Here is a 16,572-nt window from a genome sequence, read left to right on the forward strand (position 1 = left end):
CTAGTTCTTCTTCTTTTATGTTATATATATATATATCAGATCTGAATCGCGCACACGCATGTGTGTGTGTGTGTATACAATCATTCATTTCCTTCTGTGTGTGCCTCATCTCCCTTCCCCTTTGTGAATTTGGATCTTCGAATCCTCCCCTTTTCAGTCATTGTTATCTCAGTTTGTCCCTATGTGTGCTGAACATTCCTTACTATCTTGCTATACCAAATTTCTTTATTGTTAAGCTTATAATGCCCTATTCTTAGTAAAGGCTACACTCCTCTGCTTCTATTTGCCTGATAATCACCTTATTCCTAATTATGTATTTTTTTTTTTTTTGGCATTTTGTTTTAGGAGAACTGACCCTTTTCAATATTTCTTGTAATGCAGACCTTGTAGTGGAGAATTCCCTCAACTTTTGTGTGTCCGGAAAGGTCTTTATTTCTCCCTCATATCTAAAGGATAGCTTAGCTGGATACATTATTCTAGGCTAGTATTTCCTTTCACTTAATAGTTTGAATATTTGATTCCACTCTTTTCTGGCTTGAAAGGTCTGTGCTGAGAAGTCCGAGGTTAATATAATGGGTTATCCTTTATAAGTTACCGTATACTTTTCCCTGGCTGCCCTGAGAACTCTGTCTTTGTCGTTGATTTTTGATCATTTCAATCCAATGTGTCTTGGTGAAGCCTTGTTTGGGGTTGAGATAATTGGGTGTTCTGTTGACTTCTTGAATTCCAAGCTCCAGCTCATTCCTTAGATTTGGGAAATTCTCATCAGCTATTTGTCTGAAAATGCTTTCTAGTCTCAGCTCCTTTTCCTCGCCTTCGATAATGCCCATTATTCTTACGTTTCCTCTTCTGATAGTATCAGCTAGTTCTTAAATTTCTATTTCATTATTTTTCATTCTTCAGTTTCTCTCTTCTTTCTTCTGATTTATTTCTAGATTTCTGTCTTCGATATCACTGATCCTTTTCTTCATTTGGTTCACTCTATTTCCTAAGCATGCTATTTCATTTTTCAACTTTAAAGTGTGTGTGCGTGTATGTGTGTGTGTGTGTGTGTGTGTGTGTGTGTTTTATTTCTAGAAGATCTATTCTGTTCTTCTTGAGGGTTTCGATTTTCTTGCTCGTTTCAGGTTGTTTTTTCAATTCCTGAAATTGTTCGTATGTCACATTCTGGGTCTCATTGAGTTTTTTCAGAAGTACTATCTTATTGTATTGCATTCTCTTTCATTTAAGTCACACATTTCTCATGTGACTTATTTTCTGGAGGTTTTTCTCTTTATTTCTGAAATTCCTTGTCACTTTATTGTTCATGCTGTTTAATGGACTATTTCTCCACCTAGGTAGGCATTAATGAAGATGTATTCTGCTTTTTTCCCTGAAGGAAGTTTTATTATATAAAGGTCTCCTTTTAGCCTGCTGCAAAGAAGGCGCTTTTCTTTTGGCTTCCAGTAGATGGCATCTAAGCCTCTTGGATCTCTGCCTTATATAAAGCCTTAAAAATGCCTTTTTTATTTTCTTATAGATATTTAATCATGCTCGCTACCCTCAGTTTCCATCCCTGTCAGTGTCAGTGACAGTCTCAGCAGTGTTTGCTCAAATTCTCATGGGGCTCCGTGGTGTTTGGTCTTGGAGACTACGGAGTTGGGGGTTTGGGGCTGCTGCTCAGCCTTGGTTTTGCAACTATGGCCGGTAAAACTCAACTGTTATTTTCTGCCATCTGCTTCTCTGCATTCTACGCTGATGACTGGGTCCTGCCACCAGCCATGGGGAGCTCACAGCTTTCCCAGGCAGGGCTGTTCAGGGAACTTGCTGCACTTTCTCTCCTCCACCTCCTCCTACAGGTAGCTCCAGCAGCTGCAAAAGGCAGCTTCTTTATTTCTCTCAGTCCACCGCCCAACATCCAGAGTTCTGACCTATGGTAGCTCTTATATGCAGATCTCACACTCAGACATGCTGGTGTTTTTTGTTGAGTTTTAGATGCTCAGCTTATTGCTGTTTCAAGGGGAGATATTTGGGGACATCTCTCACTCTGCCATGTTTCCAAAGATCTCTCTCTATTCTCTATTTTAAGTAACCTCAGCTTCACTTTCTTACCACAATGATGGGTATCTTTAGAGAAATAACATTATGGCTTTTCTAAACACACTAAAATAGTTCTATTGTTTTCCTTTTGTAATAATTTAACATAATATATTAATTTTTATATTTTTATACCCAAGACAAGTGTTCGTCCTCTCTCAGTCTAATGGTAGTTCTACCATGTTGGATAATCTCACTCACAAATTAATACAACAGATCTCAAATGAGTACTCAAAACTGCCTGATAATCTTATAACATTCCCCTCCTACATTTGCTTCCTCACTTTCCAAAATGGTTATTTAACACCTCTCTCTCTGCTTCTCCATCTTCCAACATATTCTCCCTCTCTTCATTCTCAGCTTGCCTCATAGTTCCTTGAGAAGGTAGAGAACATCTAAGGAAAATTTCATTAAGTTTCCAATAAATCCACCTGCTACCTGTATCTCTATTACCCTGCCCTCTCTTTTGTTATAGTAAACAAACTCTTCCTGCCAAAGCCAAGGCTAAGACCAACATTTATGATTTCATCCCTGCTTACCTTCTCAAAAGCCCCTTTCCTATAATTACTACCTCTTTTGGCAGGATTATTCACAAACATGCTTTAAAGAAAGGTATCTCCTTTCCTTTAGAGGGAAAAAATAAAACAGCAAACTAACAAAAACACCCCACTTAAACTTATATGTCCTTTAGAGAATTCCTCATGAAATTTCTCTAGTTACTTTCCATTCTTTTTTCTATTCTCTTTTATCAATGTCAATCATATTCTTTATCTTACTAAATCCAATGATCACCTCTGGGTTTTCACTTGTTTGAATTCTCAGGAGTATTTGGCAGAGTTAACTATACTCTTATTCTTAAAGCACTTTCCTCTCTTGGAGTCTGGATCATTACATTCTTCTGGTTTTCTCTTACCTCACTGGATACTAATTCTCAGTTTATTCTGCAAGATTCTCCTCTTCTGCTTGACTTCTAAATGTTGGAGATCCCCAAGTTTGGTCTCCAAGACATCTCCAATCTATCTATAATCTTTCCCAGGTTATATCATTCATTCATATCATTTTAAATACCATACATATGATCTCTACTCAATGGAGTCCAGCCTTATTTATTCAACTGCTTCTTGGCAACACCATTAGAATATTTAAAATGTGTCTCAGAACAAATTCTTGTTTTCCCCTCTCAAACCTATTCTTCCTCCAGTCCTTTTCACCTAAATGAATTTTTTTAACCATTCATTTAGCTTCTCATTCCAAAACCTATAACCCATCTTTTCCCTCCTTTTTCATACTTATTTCCCATACAGAGGTCCTATCAACTCTAAAATATACCCCAATGTGTATATTTTTCACAATTTCCATCACTGACACCTTAGTCCAAGCCAATATGTCCCTAATTTTGCATTTGTCTTTTCACGATCCATTCTGCATGATTCTGCACACAGCAGAGTTCTGTTTTCTTTTTAAATTTAATTTGATCTTATCAAGTGAAAATCTTGGCATGATGATGACAAACAGTCACATTTAGAATATATTTTAAAGGTGTAGATGACAGGACTGCTATTAGATTGGATCTGCTTATCATTACACTTAGAATGATATCCAAGCTCTTTGTCAGGGTCCACGAACCCTGAATGAACTGGCTCTTACCTACATCCTTACTCTTATTTCATACTACTCTTTCCCTCATCATCTAGTTCAATCTACACTGATTCTAGTTCTCTTCAGGAAAACACAGGTCTGTAGGCCTCTGGGCTGGTTCTTCCTTCCAACTGGGATGTTGTAAGCTTTACATATCATTCTGGTATCAGCTCAGATGTCGTTGCACAACAAGGCTTTCCTTAACTACCCAAGGTAAAGTAGTTTCCCAGTCACTCTCTATTATCTCACCCAGTTAATATGTTTATAGAACTTATTACTACTTTATACTTTGTTCATTTTTGTCTGCTTGTTAATAATGAGAATAGAATTTGATTGGTTTTGATTTTGTTCACTGTAGTATCTCTCTTAAGTCTAGAAAAGTGCCTGGCACTTAGCAGATGTTCCATAAATATTTGTTATATTGTTAAATTAGTAAGTGTAAGAGAATATCTAAATGCCATCTTTGTTGAACAGCCATGTAAGCTATTCTTATCATAAGTGATTGTGTTCACTGGTGAAGACAGTCATTTAACAATTGCAGACATATCATCCATGAGATATCTAACAAAAGTGATGTCTATCTGTAGCTAAGACTTTGCTAAATCTAATTTCCACTGCCTCAGGTGGACATACTCCCCTTTGCAATAAACCAAGAGAATCATAAAGGACCCAAAATATGAAATAAAATCTTTGACATTAAAAACAATAGTGATTATATAGAAGGAAAAACTCTAATAACTGTACTTGGGAGAGAATAGGCCAGGGTAAAATATAACATTATACCTATTGCTTTACACTCCATACATATCCCAACTCAAGCTCTAATATCCTCTGTGAAATAATGTGTTTGTTTCATGTGATGGCTGCCAGTACTCATGATGATCAGTATTTTATTCATATACATCAGGTCTAAACCAAGTATGACAGAAAGAAAGAAATTCAGAAGGACGTTTTAATTTAACTTAGAGATTGATTAGAGACTACTTATGTAACTAATATTATAATCAATGCTAGTTTAGTGTATACATTTGAGTTATGTGAAAAAATCAGTAAACTCATCTCTAGAGTTGGCAATAAATTTAAAATGTCAGTTATTCTTTTGCTGAAATGCATTGAGGGAGCCATAAACAATCCAAAGTACTTTGTGTTCTCTGTCAAGTGAAAGAACAATTATATACTGCTTCCTGTAGCACAATTTCTCAAACACTAATGTAAAAAAAAAAAAACTTTTTCTTTTAAAATTGTATTTAAGGTTAGGTAATAACAAAGTCCCCAGTCAAAGCCCAGTAAAGCAAAACCATCAGCTATAATTGTCCTTTGTCACAGCATTGATAAAGTGCCAAATATGAAAAGTTCCTTTCTAAGACAATGATTCCAGGGCAAGTTAGTACTACTGAGTAAAAAAAAAAAAAAACACACACATTATCAGAATGAAAGGACAATCACAGTCTCTTAGTTTCAGAACCAATGACATAATAATATAGACTACTGGGTTCCTCAACTCAACACCTGAGGAATATAGAAGCAAAGAAAGTACAGGTTACAGGAAATAATACACACAAAAAAACACAACACTTACAAAAACCCAGGAAACCAAAAGTTTCTTCTAACTAGAGTAGATGTGGGAGATATATGACTGACTGCAGCCGAAAGTCAAGTAAAGCCAAAATCAGCGGTAAGAGAAGAAAACCTTCTAGGTCATATCTTGCCTCTCTTCATGTTAGTCTGGAATGATCATAACCTGGCCTTTCACTACAGAAACTAGCAACATGAGTTCCAGTCACCTTGATGGAGGCTTTGTAAAATCTCTGCCAGAGTGCATATTAGATGGAAATATATGAGCTACCTGGCCAATAAAACAACTCTCCAACCCTTTTTCCCTCAAGTATCTAAACTGTGGTCTTCCAATCTAAAGATATTATGTTCTTCCAAAGCCGCGTCTCTTTATTAATTTTTAAAAATTTAATTAAAAAATTTTTGGAGCCAATATGTATTTTTATTGAAATATATTTGACATATAACGTTTTGTAAATTTAAAATGTGCATGTTTATTTGGTACATTTATACTTCATAATATGATTGCCAGTGTAGACATAATTAGCACCTCTATCACATCAATAATTATCATCTCTTTTTAGTGGTTGGAATAATTAAGATCTAGTCCCTTGGCACATTTTATGACTATATAATACAATATTGTTGTCTTTATTCACTGTACTGTGCATTGGATCTCCAGGACTTATTTATCTACTAGTTGCAAATTTAAACCCTTTAAACAACATCTGTTCTATCTACCCATCCCCCCTCCCTGGTAACTACCATTTTATTCTCTGCTTTTATGAGTTTAGCTTTTTTAGATTTCATACAATATTTGTCTTTTTCTCTCTGACTTATTTCACTTAGCATAATGTCCCTTCATTAATTGAAAAGTGAAATTCTGAGTTGCTTAGTTGAGTGATAGCAAATGGTGGTGATATCAGCAGCAGTTTTTGGTACCTGAAAATCATATCTTCCTCCCTCCTTAAAGTCACCAAGATGATCCTGGATTAGGCCCTAATCTTTGGCCCATCCTCATATACATCACTAGACTCAAGGAAATATGACCCCCTGTCCCTCAAAAGAGTAAAAACAGATACCTGAGAATTGCAACCATTCCTAAAGAAAAAGTACACACTGAACTACATGAGTTACCTGAAGCAGAGCTATTGGAAAGATGGGCCAAAATTTCAAAATAAGCCTAAAAAGATAAAAAATATATTAGCAACATGGAGTAGTAATGAGAAATTATGAATAAAGATATTAGATACAAAAACTATACTAGGTAAAATAAAGAGCACAATAAATAAGTTAATTATCAAGATAAATAAGTCAAAGAATAAATTTGTGAGTTACATGAAAAAATGAACTCCCAGAAAGCAGCAAAAGGATAAAAAGATTATATTTATATTTATGTATGTACATGTGTGTACCATAATATGTGTGTGTGTGTGTATACACACACACATACATATGATGGTAACATGTAGCTAATAGAGTTTCTAAAAATAGAGAAAAATGCATAAAAGTATATATTTGAAGAAACTATAAAGATAAAATCTCCAGAATTAAAGATTGGGGGTCAAAAAGACTTATTAACTCCTAGGTTACTAAACAGGGGAGATAAGAAAAAATCCATATCTAAGTTTATTATTATTAAAATGAAATATATTGAAGATGTTAAAAGAAAATAATACTAATTTATAAAGAGAAAGAATGGATACCGTATGAAAGAAAAAATATCAGATGTGTGACTTCTCTCCCATTAACAATAAATGCCAAAAGCCGGCACAATTGTATTTTGAAGGTAATAAAGGGAAAGAACTTTTCACTTAAGAATTTTTTACCCAACCAAATTATAAATCAAAGAGGAGATCATAATAAATATTCTAATTCTCAAGTATTAAAGGCTTCAAATGGTTTACTATACCAACATCTACAAAAACAAAGTTGAAGAAAATAATAAACAAAACTGGAAGTGAGTCCCAAGATATGCTACTTCAAGAGATACAGAAAAGAGGTTACAGAAATCTGGTAATTGTACTAATGGAATAGTCTCACCTCAAAATTCATGCCCACCCAGAACCTCACAATGTGATATCATTTGGAAATAGGGTCTCTAAAGATGTAATTAGTTGAGCTGATACTTGATCAGCGTGGACCCTAAATCCAATATAATTGATGTCCTTTTAAGAAGAGAGGGTGACACACAGAGATACAGACACACTGGGAAGATGACCGTGTGAAGAAAAAGGCAAAAATTGAAGTGATGCAGCTAAAATCCAAAGAATGCCAAGGATTGCCAGCAACTGCTAGAAGCTAGAAGAGAGACAAAGAAGAATTCTTCTTTCTGGGGGAGCATGGCCCTGCTGACACCTTAATTTCAGAATTCTAGCCTGTAGAACTGTGAAATACATTTTTATTGCATAAAGAGAACCAGCTTGTGCTAACTTGTTATAGTAGTCCTGAGAAAAAGTACAATAATATTTATTGCTGTCTTAAAACAAACAGACAAACAAAAACTTTAGTTCCAAGGTGGTAAGCACTCTGTTTACTTAAATGTGTTTGCTTTGAAAAATCTCAAGCTCACTTTGAAAGTTAGTATAATCTTGCTATCAAAATCTGATAGTACATAAGAAAAGAAAATTAGAAGCTGATTTAGCTGATTGCAAACAATTTTATATTATACTAATAAATATTGACATAGGTTTTATAATGCATCAGGTACTCAGCTAATTCAAAGACAACTCTTTCTGGGTTATTTCGCTTAGCATAACCCAGGCAGAAAAAGTTGAAAATCACATAATACCACTTATATGTGAGATATAAACCTAAAAGCAACAAATGAACAGGAAAAACAGAGACTCATGGACATGAACTGTAGACTAGTGGTTACCAGAGAGTAGGGGGTGTAAGGAAGGGGGAAGTAGACAGGTTAAAGGGGGTCAAATATGTGGTAAAAGAAAGAAATCTAACTATGGGAAGTGAACATACAGTATATATATACATACATATATATATATATGACTTACTGTTAAAGTATACAGCTGAAACTTATTGAATTTCATTAACCAATGTCATCATAAAATTATTTATTTGTTTGTTTTTTTAAAAAAACAAATCTTTATCTTTAACTATTATCTCCATTTTGCTGATAAGGAATTTAGGCATAGAAGATATGTGGCTTAACCAAGGACATAGAGATAGCTAACTAAATCCAACAGTTCATTATAAAAAAGAAGTTCACGTTATGTTCAAATTATGTTAACCCCAGAAATGCAAAAATTGTTATACTTAATCAAACTCATCAATGCTGTTTATCTCATTATTAGAGTGAAGGATAAAACTCATATTATTTAAATGATCCAAAGAGATTATAATAAACATCAGGACCTTTTTATTTTTTTAAGAATCTTAGCAAACTAAGACTAAAAGGGAACTTCCTTGCATTATTTATTAAAACCTTATAGCAAAAATTATATATCAAAACCTTATAGCAAACTCTATACTTACTGGCAAAACATAGATGGTATAATCTTTAAAGTATAAAACAATATTCAATATCATTATGACTAATTCATATAGTACAAAAATTGTCTTACCAATACCAAAAGGAAAAAAAACTACAAGAGAAAGAAAAAAAATAATCATTATTTGAACATATGATCATTTCCTAATGAAATGACAGAGTTATCACTAAAGAAGCAATTAGAAATAAGGAATTTTAGAAATTTAGCTGGATATACAACCTAAAAACTTAATACTAATTTACCACAGCAATAAGCAACTGGAAAATTAATTTAAAAAATATCTAGAAATTAACTTAACAAAGACTATATAATAATTCCATGGAGAAAATATTAGAACTCTAATAAAGGTCATATGAGATGGTTTTTAAAATTAAATACATATTCTATTCTCTTAGATAAGATGACTTAACATTATAAAAATATTTTTTCTTCTTAATTATTCTATAAATTCAATTTAATGTCAATCACATTTCCAGTTGGATTTTTAAAAATTTAATATGTTCTATAATTTAACAGAAGGAAGGAAACTTTGAAAAAGATGAAAAAACAGGGGCAAGCTGCCAGTTTTTACCACATACCTTTAAGTCATAATGGTAAAACAAAATTAAGATGCTGTCACAAGAACAATCATATTGACCAATGGAACATAACAGAGAGCTCGGGGACAAACTATGTTTATGGAATACTTTTATATAAGATAAAGGTAGTATCACAAATTCATGGGGAAACAATGAATTATTTAGTAAAATGGTTTGGGAAAAGTGAATCCCTACTTAACCTTATATACCAAAGTAAACTACAGAAGGAGTAAATACCTAAAGGTAAAACATAAAACTAGAAAGTTGGTAGAATAAAATGTGGAATATTACAGACCTGGGGAGGGAGAAGACTGTTTAAAGAAAACTTTAAAAGCATGAACGAGGAGGAAAAATGAGTAAGTTGTATATATAAAAATGAAGAATTACTGGTCAATAAAAATACTCTGAATAAAGCTAAGATGTAGCTGACAGAAGAAGATATTTTTAAAGTACATAAACGACAGAGGATTAATGTTGAGAATATATAAGAAACTCTTACAAAACTATGATAAAAGACAACAACCCAAACAGAAAAATGAGCAAGAAATAGAAATACTCAGTTTATAGAAAGAGAAATCCAAGAGACTAAGAAAGAGATGAAAAGTCAAAAACAACTGGTAATTACAGAAATGCAAATTAATACATGTTACTGTAGACTGGCAAACATTAGAAAGCTGAATAATGCTAAATTTTTACAGAGATATTGGTAGATTTGAAACTTTGTCCATGGTGGTGAAAATATAGGCTGGTGCAAAATTTCTACAAAGCAATTTGACACTAGTCAAAGTAAATATATGTACCACATGACCCAGAAATTCTGCACCTGGGTGAATATGCAAAAGTTCTCAAAAAGTCCCTGAAGACATGACAGAATTATTTGTCACAGCCCTAGCAATGATGCCACAGTTTCCTAGTTACCTAGAAAATACTGTCAGTCATCTAGGTAGGAACCCATCCAAGAGCTTAGTTCACCCACAACAGAATCCCACCACAAGGAGCTGAAAGATGGCTTGGCTTGGTCAGAGCTGAGAGAGAAAGAAGGGCCAGTGCTGGACCTCACACAGCCATGAAAAAGGCAATGTCATCCCCAAAAGCCCCCTCAAAAACTCATACATATGTCCCACAAAGAGTCAGGTTTTGGTCACTCACCATAGAGGGGGTGTTGACTGTAAGTTACTATTAGTCAGATAAACACCAAAAGAAGGGCATCGCTTCTGACTAATTAAGGTGAGAGATAATTATCTCTTTCCCTCTCCCTTCTTCTACCCCAATGAAGTAGAGGAACCAAATTTTAAAGAGAGTTCGGAGAGGCGGTATCTCATAGCTACATTATATTCACCACCCTCCAAGCAATCAGAGCCAAGATCAAGTCTTGAAAATGAGGCAGTTAGTTGAAAAGTGAGTCTTTAGTGTTTTTCAGCTTTATAAAGCACTATAGATCTTTCAAATCAGCGTCCTTTCTCTATGGATCCTGCTGTGATCTGAACGTTGTGCCCCTCTCAAATTAATACATTGAAATCCTGATCCTACAGTTAGTTGATGGTATTGGGGAGTGATTAGCTCACCAGGTCAGAACCTCATAAAAATAATTAGTGCCTGTCTACAGCCATGCTACCCTGAATGTGCCTGATCCTGTCTGATCTTGGAAGCTAAGAAGGGTTGGACCTGGTTAGTACTTGGATGGGAGACCACCTAAGAAGACTAGGTCCTGTAGGAGTAAAAAATTAAAAAAAAATAAGGGATTGTAAGCGGACAAGATCCTTGCAATCTGTGAGTTCAACTGAGGGCTGCCTCAACAACAACAAAAAAATATAATAATAATTAAAAAAAAAAACAATTAATGTCTTTTATAAAAGAGGCCCCAGAGAGCTTGCTTGTTCCTTCTGCCAGGTAAGGTGACAACGAGAAGTCTAGCCCTCACCTGACCATGCAGGCCCCCTGATCTCAGACTTCAAACCTCTAGAACTGTGAGATATAAAATTCTGTTGTTTATAAACTACCCAGTCTGTGGCATTTTGTCATAGAAGTCTAAGACTCTAAGAAAAAAGGAAGTCAGGGCGAAAAGCTAAGCTAACTCACCAGATGCTAGAAAGAGCAATTAGTTTAATTTTTCTTTATAACCACTTAATTTCAAAATTATTTAAGACAAGTAGAACAGAAGCTATTTAGTATTGTTATTTCTTCTGACCAACATTTCAGATAACACCTCCCACCCTGTAATCTGATAATCAGTATCCATATGTGGAGGCTACTGATGATAATTGGCTTGTCCAACATAATGTGTCTAATCATAGCAGCTCTAGAAAGATGGGAATAAAAATGTTTAATCAGACCACAGCACACAATTTTATTTGCTGATCTCTAAACAACTAAAGGACTAGGACAAAGAAGTACAAGTAAGACTATATAAGGTCCTCAAATGTCTTCCACTTGCTAAGTCCTAGAGGACAGTTATTGATCCCCAAAACTTGACTTGATAGTTAAAAATTGATAGAGTAAATAAGGGAGTTAAAAAATAAGGAACGATACTTACAAAAAGTACAAGCAATTAAATAATAAAAAATGTTTATTTCTGTTATCTATATCTATATGCTCAAAGACAAAATGAGTTGTGATCAAAAAGGGATCTGTTTTATTCCTTCAGATTAAATAGTCTTAATGTTTCACCAAAGCCATGAGTTACTGTTTTCAAGTTTTTTAAAAATCCTTTTAACAACTAGACTATGACAAAATTGAGCATAATGTGTGTTTTAACCCTAATTTGTTCTTGATTATATACACCCAGCCATGGGCTGTCAAACTGCTTGGTTTGAGACCCGATAATCAAATATCACTTCCTATTATCTTAACTGTTTTAAATGTTCAAGCTTTGAATGCTCTTGGGAGTTGGTTACTAATGTAGTTATTACCAAAAGCAATAGAATATCCTAATATCCTCAGATATTATGTTTTGCTGTAAAGTAGGACAAGCACATGCAAATGTGATTTGAGCCTGAGGCATTAAACAAAGTAGATAGAGAAGTAAGGGAAAGATGTTCTGGATATGAACAGTTAATAGTTAATTAACCCATAGTACAGTTGCTTTCCCCATGAACAGTAAGATCTGACAATATAACAGTAATTATCAAATCAGTTCATTCCTTTTGCCTACAGTAGAATCCCTACAACATGAAGGAAAATTTCATTGTTAAAGCCAAAATCCTCAAAAGCAGGACTGGGTATAAAATTCTGTTCAACTTTTTAGTATTATTAATTAAGTGGTTGTCATTTTATTTATTACATTCATTCACAGGTTTACATTAGGAAAAGAAAATGACATTTAAGAAATTAATTGAGTTCAGGGCAAAAGATATTTTACTGTTGATGTTTTTGAAAGTTGAAATATAAATTAAAATGTCTGTCAAAGTATGTTTCTGAATTTTTATGACTATAATTATACATATATTTAATAACCCCATTAGGCAGGATGCTTTAGAAAACATTGAGACTTAGATGATTATGATTAACATAATAATTAGGTTGTTCATCAGGGAAAACCATGAATAATTCATTTTAATTAAGTAACTGATAGAATAGTAAATCAGCCATCAGTGCCAGAGCCAGTAAGTTATGGACTCTAGTAAATCACCAGTAAAACTAACTTCTGGGTACAAGATAATAAATTAAAATGTTATTAAATATTTGTCCCATTAATAAAAAAAAAAACACACCAGTTTTGCCCCAGGTATAAGACATGATTCACTGCTGCTGCATAACTTGAAAAATAGGAAAAAATTAGACACCAGAGGTATGAGAGGAAATTGTGCCTCACTTCTAGATTATAAATGTTGCCATTGTGTTGCTTTTCTCTGGTTATGTCAGATGACTAACCTTTGAAGTTAGGTGTAGAAATATGTATTCTATAGGGAAGAAACAACTCATGAGAAAACAAGTGGATAAAAGAAACTCCTCAAGTCCACTAATGGCGATGTAAATGATTCCTTGAAAGAGAAAAGATCCTGTCTCCACGTCTGTTTGACACTGTGTAAAATGAATGCAAATGTTCACAGGGAAAGTAGAAATTCAGCTTATAAAACCTGTTGAAATCCTAGGCCTCAGAATAATCTATTATTAAATATTTTGCTACTTCTTCTGATTGAGCCAGAAGGAAAAAAACCAAGAGCTATGTTTATTTTCCAAAAGAGAGATAAAGATCAATTTAAAGATCTTAACAAATAACCAATATTATGATATAAGGGAAACCAAATACCTGAAATCCTAACTTATGAAAGTATTAATTTGAAGTTTAAGATGCAATAGCCTTTAAATCAAAATGTGTTCCTGTTTTTTTCCCCTTATAATCTATAATATTACAGATGGCCAACTAGACTCCAGAATTTGGAAAAAGCAAATGGAACCTGATTTTAGTCTGAGAATAACTAAAAATCAAGCATTAGGGAACATAAAGAAATCAACTGAGAATGGGAACTTGGAAATTGTTTTCTGTGCAGAGCAGAGGACACAGTAAAAAAAGCATTTTGCTCCAATACAAACTGCCTGACTAAACCCCTCAATCAACTCTCTGGTTATAGCCCTGACCTCAGAAATGCTATTTTGAATTACTGACTGGGTTTCAGAGTAGCGATGATCACTAACTAGTAATTCAGTAAACTGCACATTAGCCAAGAAACATTGCAATTGGAAATCTCCACACCACCATTCTCCAAGACAGGCCACAAACCTAGAAGCCAATTCTAATTTTTCCTCTCTACTTTCCGCCTAACTGCCTCCCTGTACTATGGAGTCCATCTACAAACATCTTTCTACATTGTCTACAATCAGCATCCTCAGTGACACCACATTTGTTCATGCACTAATCATCTGTTTCTTTGTATTGATAAAATAGTCTGGACAATCGTCCTGAAGAAAAAGCCCAATACTTTGTATTCAGAAAGAAAATTAAGAACCCATACTACCTTTCATTTCTTACTTTTTTATAATTTCTTGGGTTATTGAGAGAACTTTCATTAATCTACTAATAAATACCCACAAAAAAGGATTCTAAGATCATTTTTCACCCCCCCCCCCAGAAAAAAAATTTTAACCAAGGGCTTCAGATACTGAATAATTTTATTTCTGCATTAGCATGATGTAGGCGATCTATTTCCCAGGAAGAGCCTAGCGATATTGACCCAGCTTGTTCAAAAGGAAGCATCAATATAAGGAATTAATATTAATTTGCACTTATGTATGTGATAAAGGTGTTATTTTTATTAATCAAAAAGAATGTTTATATATTAGAGATATCACTAAAGTGTTTACATATAAATTATATACAACAGGGATCAGGTTTAAAATAATGCAATGACCGAATGGGAGGGGGTAACTTTTACTAATGTCTCCTCAAGTCTACTCACCATCTAGTCCATATATTTCACTCTTTTTATGGCATCAACCCTATTTTCAAATACCAAAATCTATTGTTATCTATTATGCCATAACAATTCACCCCAAAACTTAGTGGCTTAAATAATCATTTTCTAACATCTCATGGTTTCTTTGGGTAAGCAATTAGAAAAAGGCTTAGCTGGGCAATTTTGGATCAAGAGCTCTAGGGCGATTGCAATCAGATAATGGCTGAAGCTGGAACAGCAAGAGAATGAAGCATCTGAGAGCTGGTCAGATATCTCTCTCCTTTTGCGCAGTCTCAGAACCTTTCCATGTGGTCTCTATGTGAGAGATAGTTTGGGCTTCCTCACAGCTAGTGTCCTCAGAGCAGTCAAACTGTTTACATGGTAACTGAAGACTCTAAGAGCAAATGTTTGAGTAGATAAGGTGGAAGCGCATTATTTTTTATGACCTCCCTCAGAAGTCATATTCCTGGTGTCACTTCTTGTATTCTATTGGTCTCTCTCTCTCTTTCACTACACGGTAAAGAGACATCAATTTATAAGCTATTCTCCTACTGAGAAAGATCAACATACCTTAATAAAGAACAAATACTTTCATGAAAAAGATAAAAATTAGTACATTTTTCTTTTGAGTCAATGGCTTTTTGTGATTTTTTTTTTCATGATATCATTTACCGATAGATAAGTTTAAGTATGTCAAGTTTTGTAGATGCTTTCCAGAGATTTCCATATTTGATCCTAGCTTATCTCCAGCATTATCTGCCTTTCCTGCATTATAATTTGCATCTTGGCAAAGTTTCCAAAACAGAACATAAATCAGCATTTTTATTTTCACTGTAACTTCTACCTGGAATGTATTTCCAGCATTCATTTCTTCACCTACTTCCCACTCCTCATTCAAAACACAGTTTGAGAATTATTTCCAAGAAGTAACTCTTCTTCAATTGCATAATTCTCCTCTCTTTATACCCACAGCATCCTGAGTATCCCTGTATCACAACACTTAAATTAGTCTTTTGAAATAATCTATTTACATGCCTGTCCATCCCACCAGCCTGAAAGTTCCTTGAGAGCACAGACTGTGTCATACTCATCTTTATACACCCAGTTCCTACCAATCACAGTCCTTTTCACAAAGCATATAATCAATAAATATTGAACAGAATTCAATTCAATTTAACTAAATAACTTTTTGGAACAGAACTCTGAGTTTATACAATCATAATCATCCCCAGAATGAATCCTGTGGGCAAACAAAATAGCCAGCTTCCAACACAGGAAATTTGAGATGCCATTGGCAAACCAGTTAAAGTATCTCCCTATCATCCTTTAACTAAAAAACTTTTAATGCTAATTAGTATACTGTGTATGGAGCACAGTGATAATTATTAACCCATTCCTTGATAATATTATAGTGTGCGACTTAGCAGAGTGCTTTTTAAACTTTACTTTTTGGAGTTAGGGTGGAAATCATTTTGTGAGTACTTTTTGAGGGGTTGTACATATTTTGAGGAGTGATTTTTTTTTCTAAATAAAGCATAAGCAGAAAAATCTATAAATGAAACAAGTAAAAGTGAACTAGTTGAGACTGGATGAAGTAGTAAAGGAAACATTGCTTTAGAACCCCTTCTGCTCCTTGAAGCTCACCACAATAACCATCTGTCAGCAACAAGTGCTGTCCTTAGGTGGGGCACAAAGAGCCTAAACTTGATGTGCAGTAACTCTCTTCCCTCTTCCTTCATCATGACCACTTATTTCAGTTCGGTTCTCTTGGTAGGGCGTTTCGTGAGTTTCGGTTCTTTTTTACTATTCCTTACTTCCTTC

At 34.2% G+C, this 16,572-nt stretch overlaps 1 pseudogene; it reads left to right on the forward strand.

Moving 5' to 3' along the window:
* Positions 1 to 10,956: 10,956 nt before the first annotated feature.
* Positions 10,957 to 11,075, forward strand: LOC118609143 (annotated as a pseudogene).
* The last annotated feature ends 5,497 nt before the right edge of the window (positions 11,076 to 16,572 follow it).

This window comes from Rousettus aegyptiacus, unplaced genomic scaffold (genome assembly GCF_014176215.1).
Source record: "Rousettus aegyptiacus isolate mRouAeg1 unplaced genomic scaffold, mRouAeg1.p scaffold_m13_p_10, whole genome shotgun sequence".
In the NCBI taxonomy this organism is placed as follows: Eukaryota; Metazoa; Chordata; class Mammalia; order Chiroptera; family Pteropodidae; genus Rousettus; species Rousettus aegyptiacus.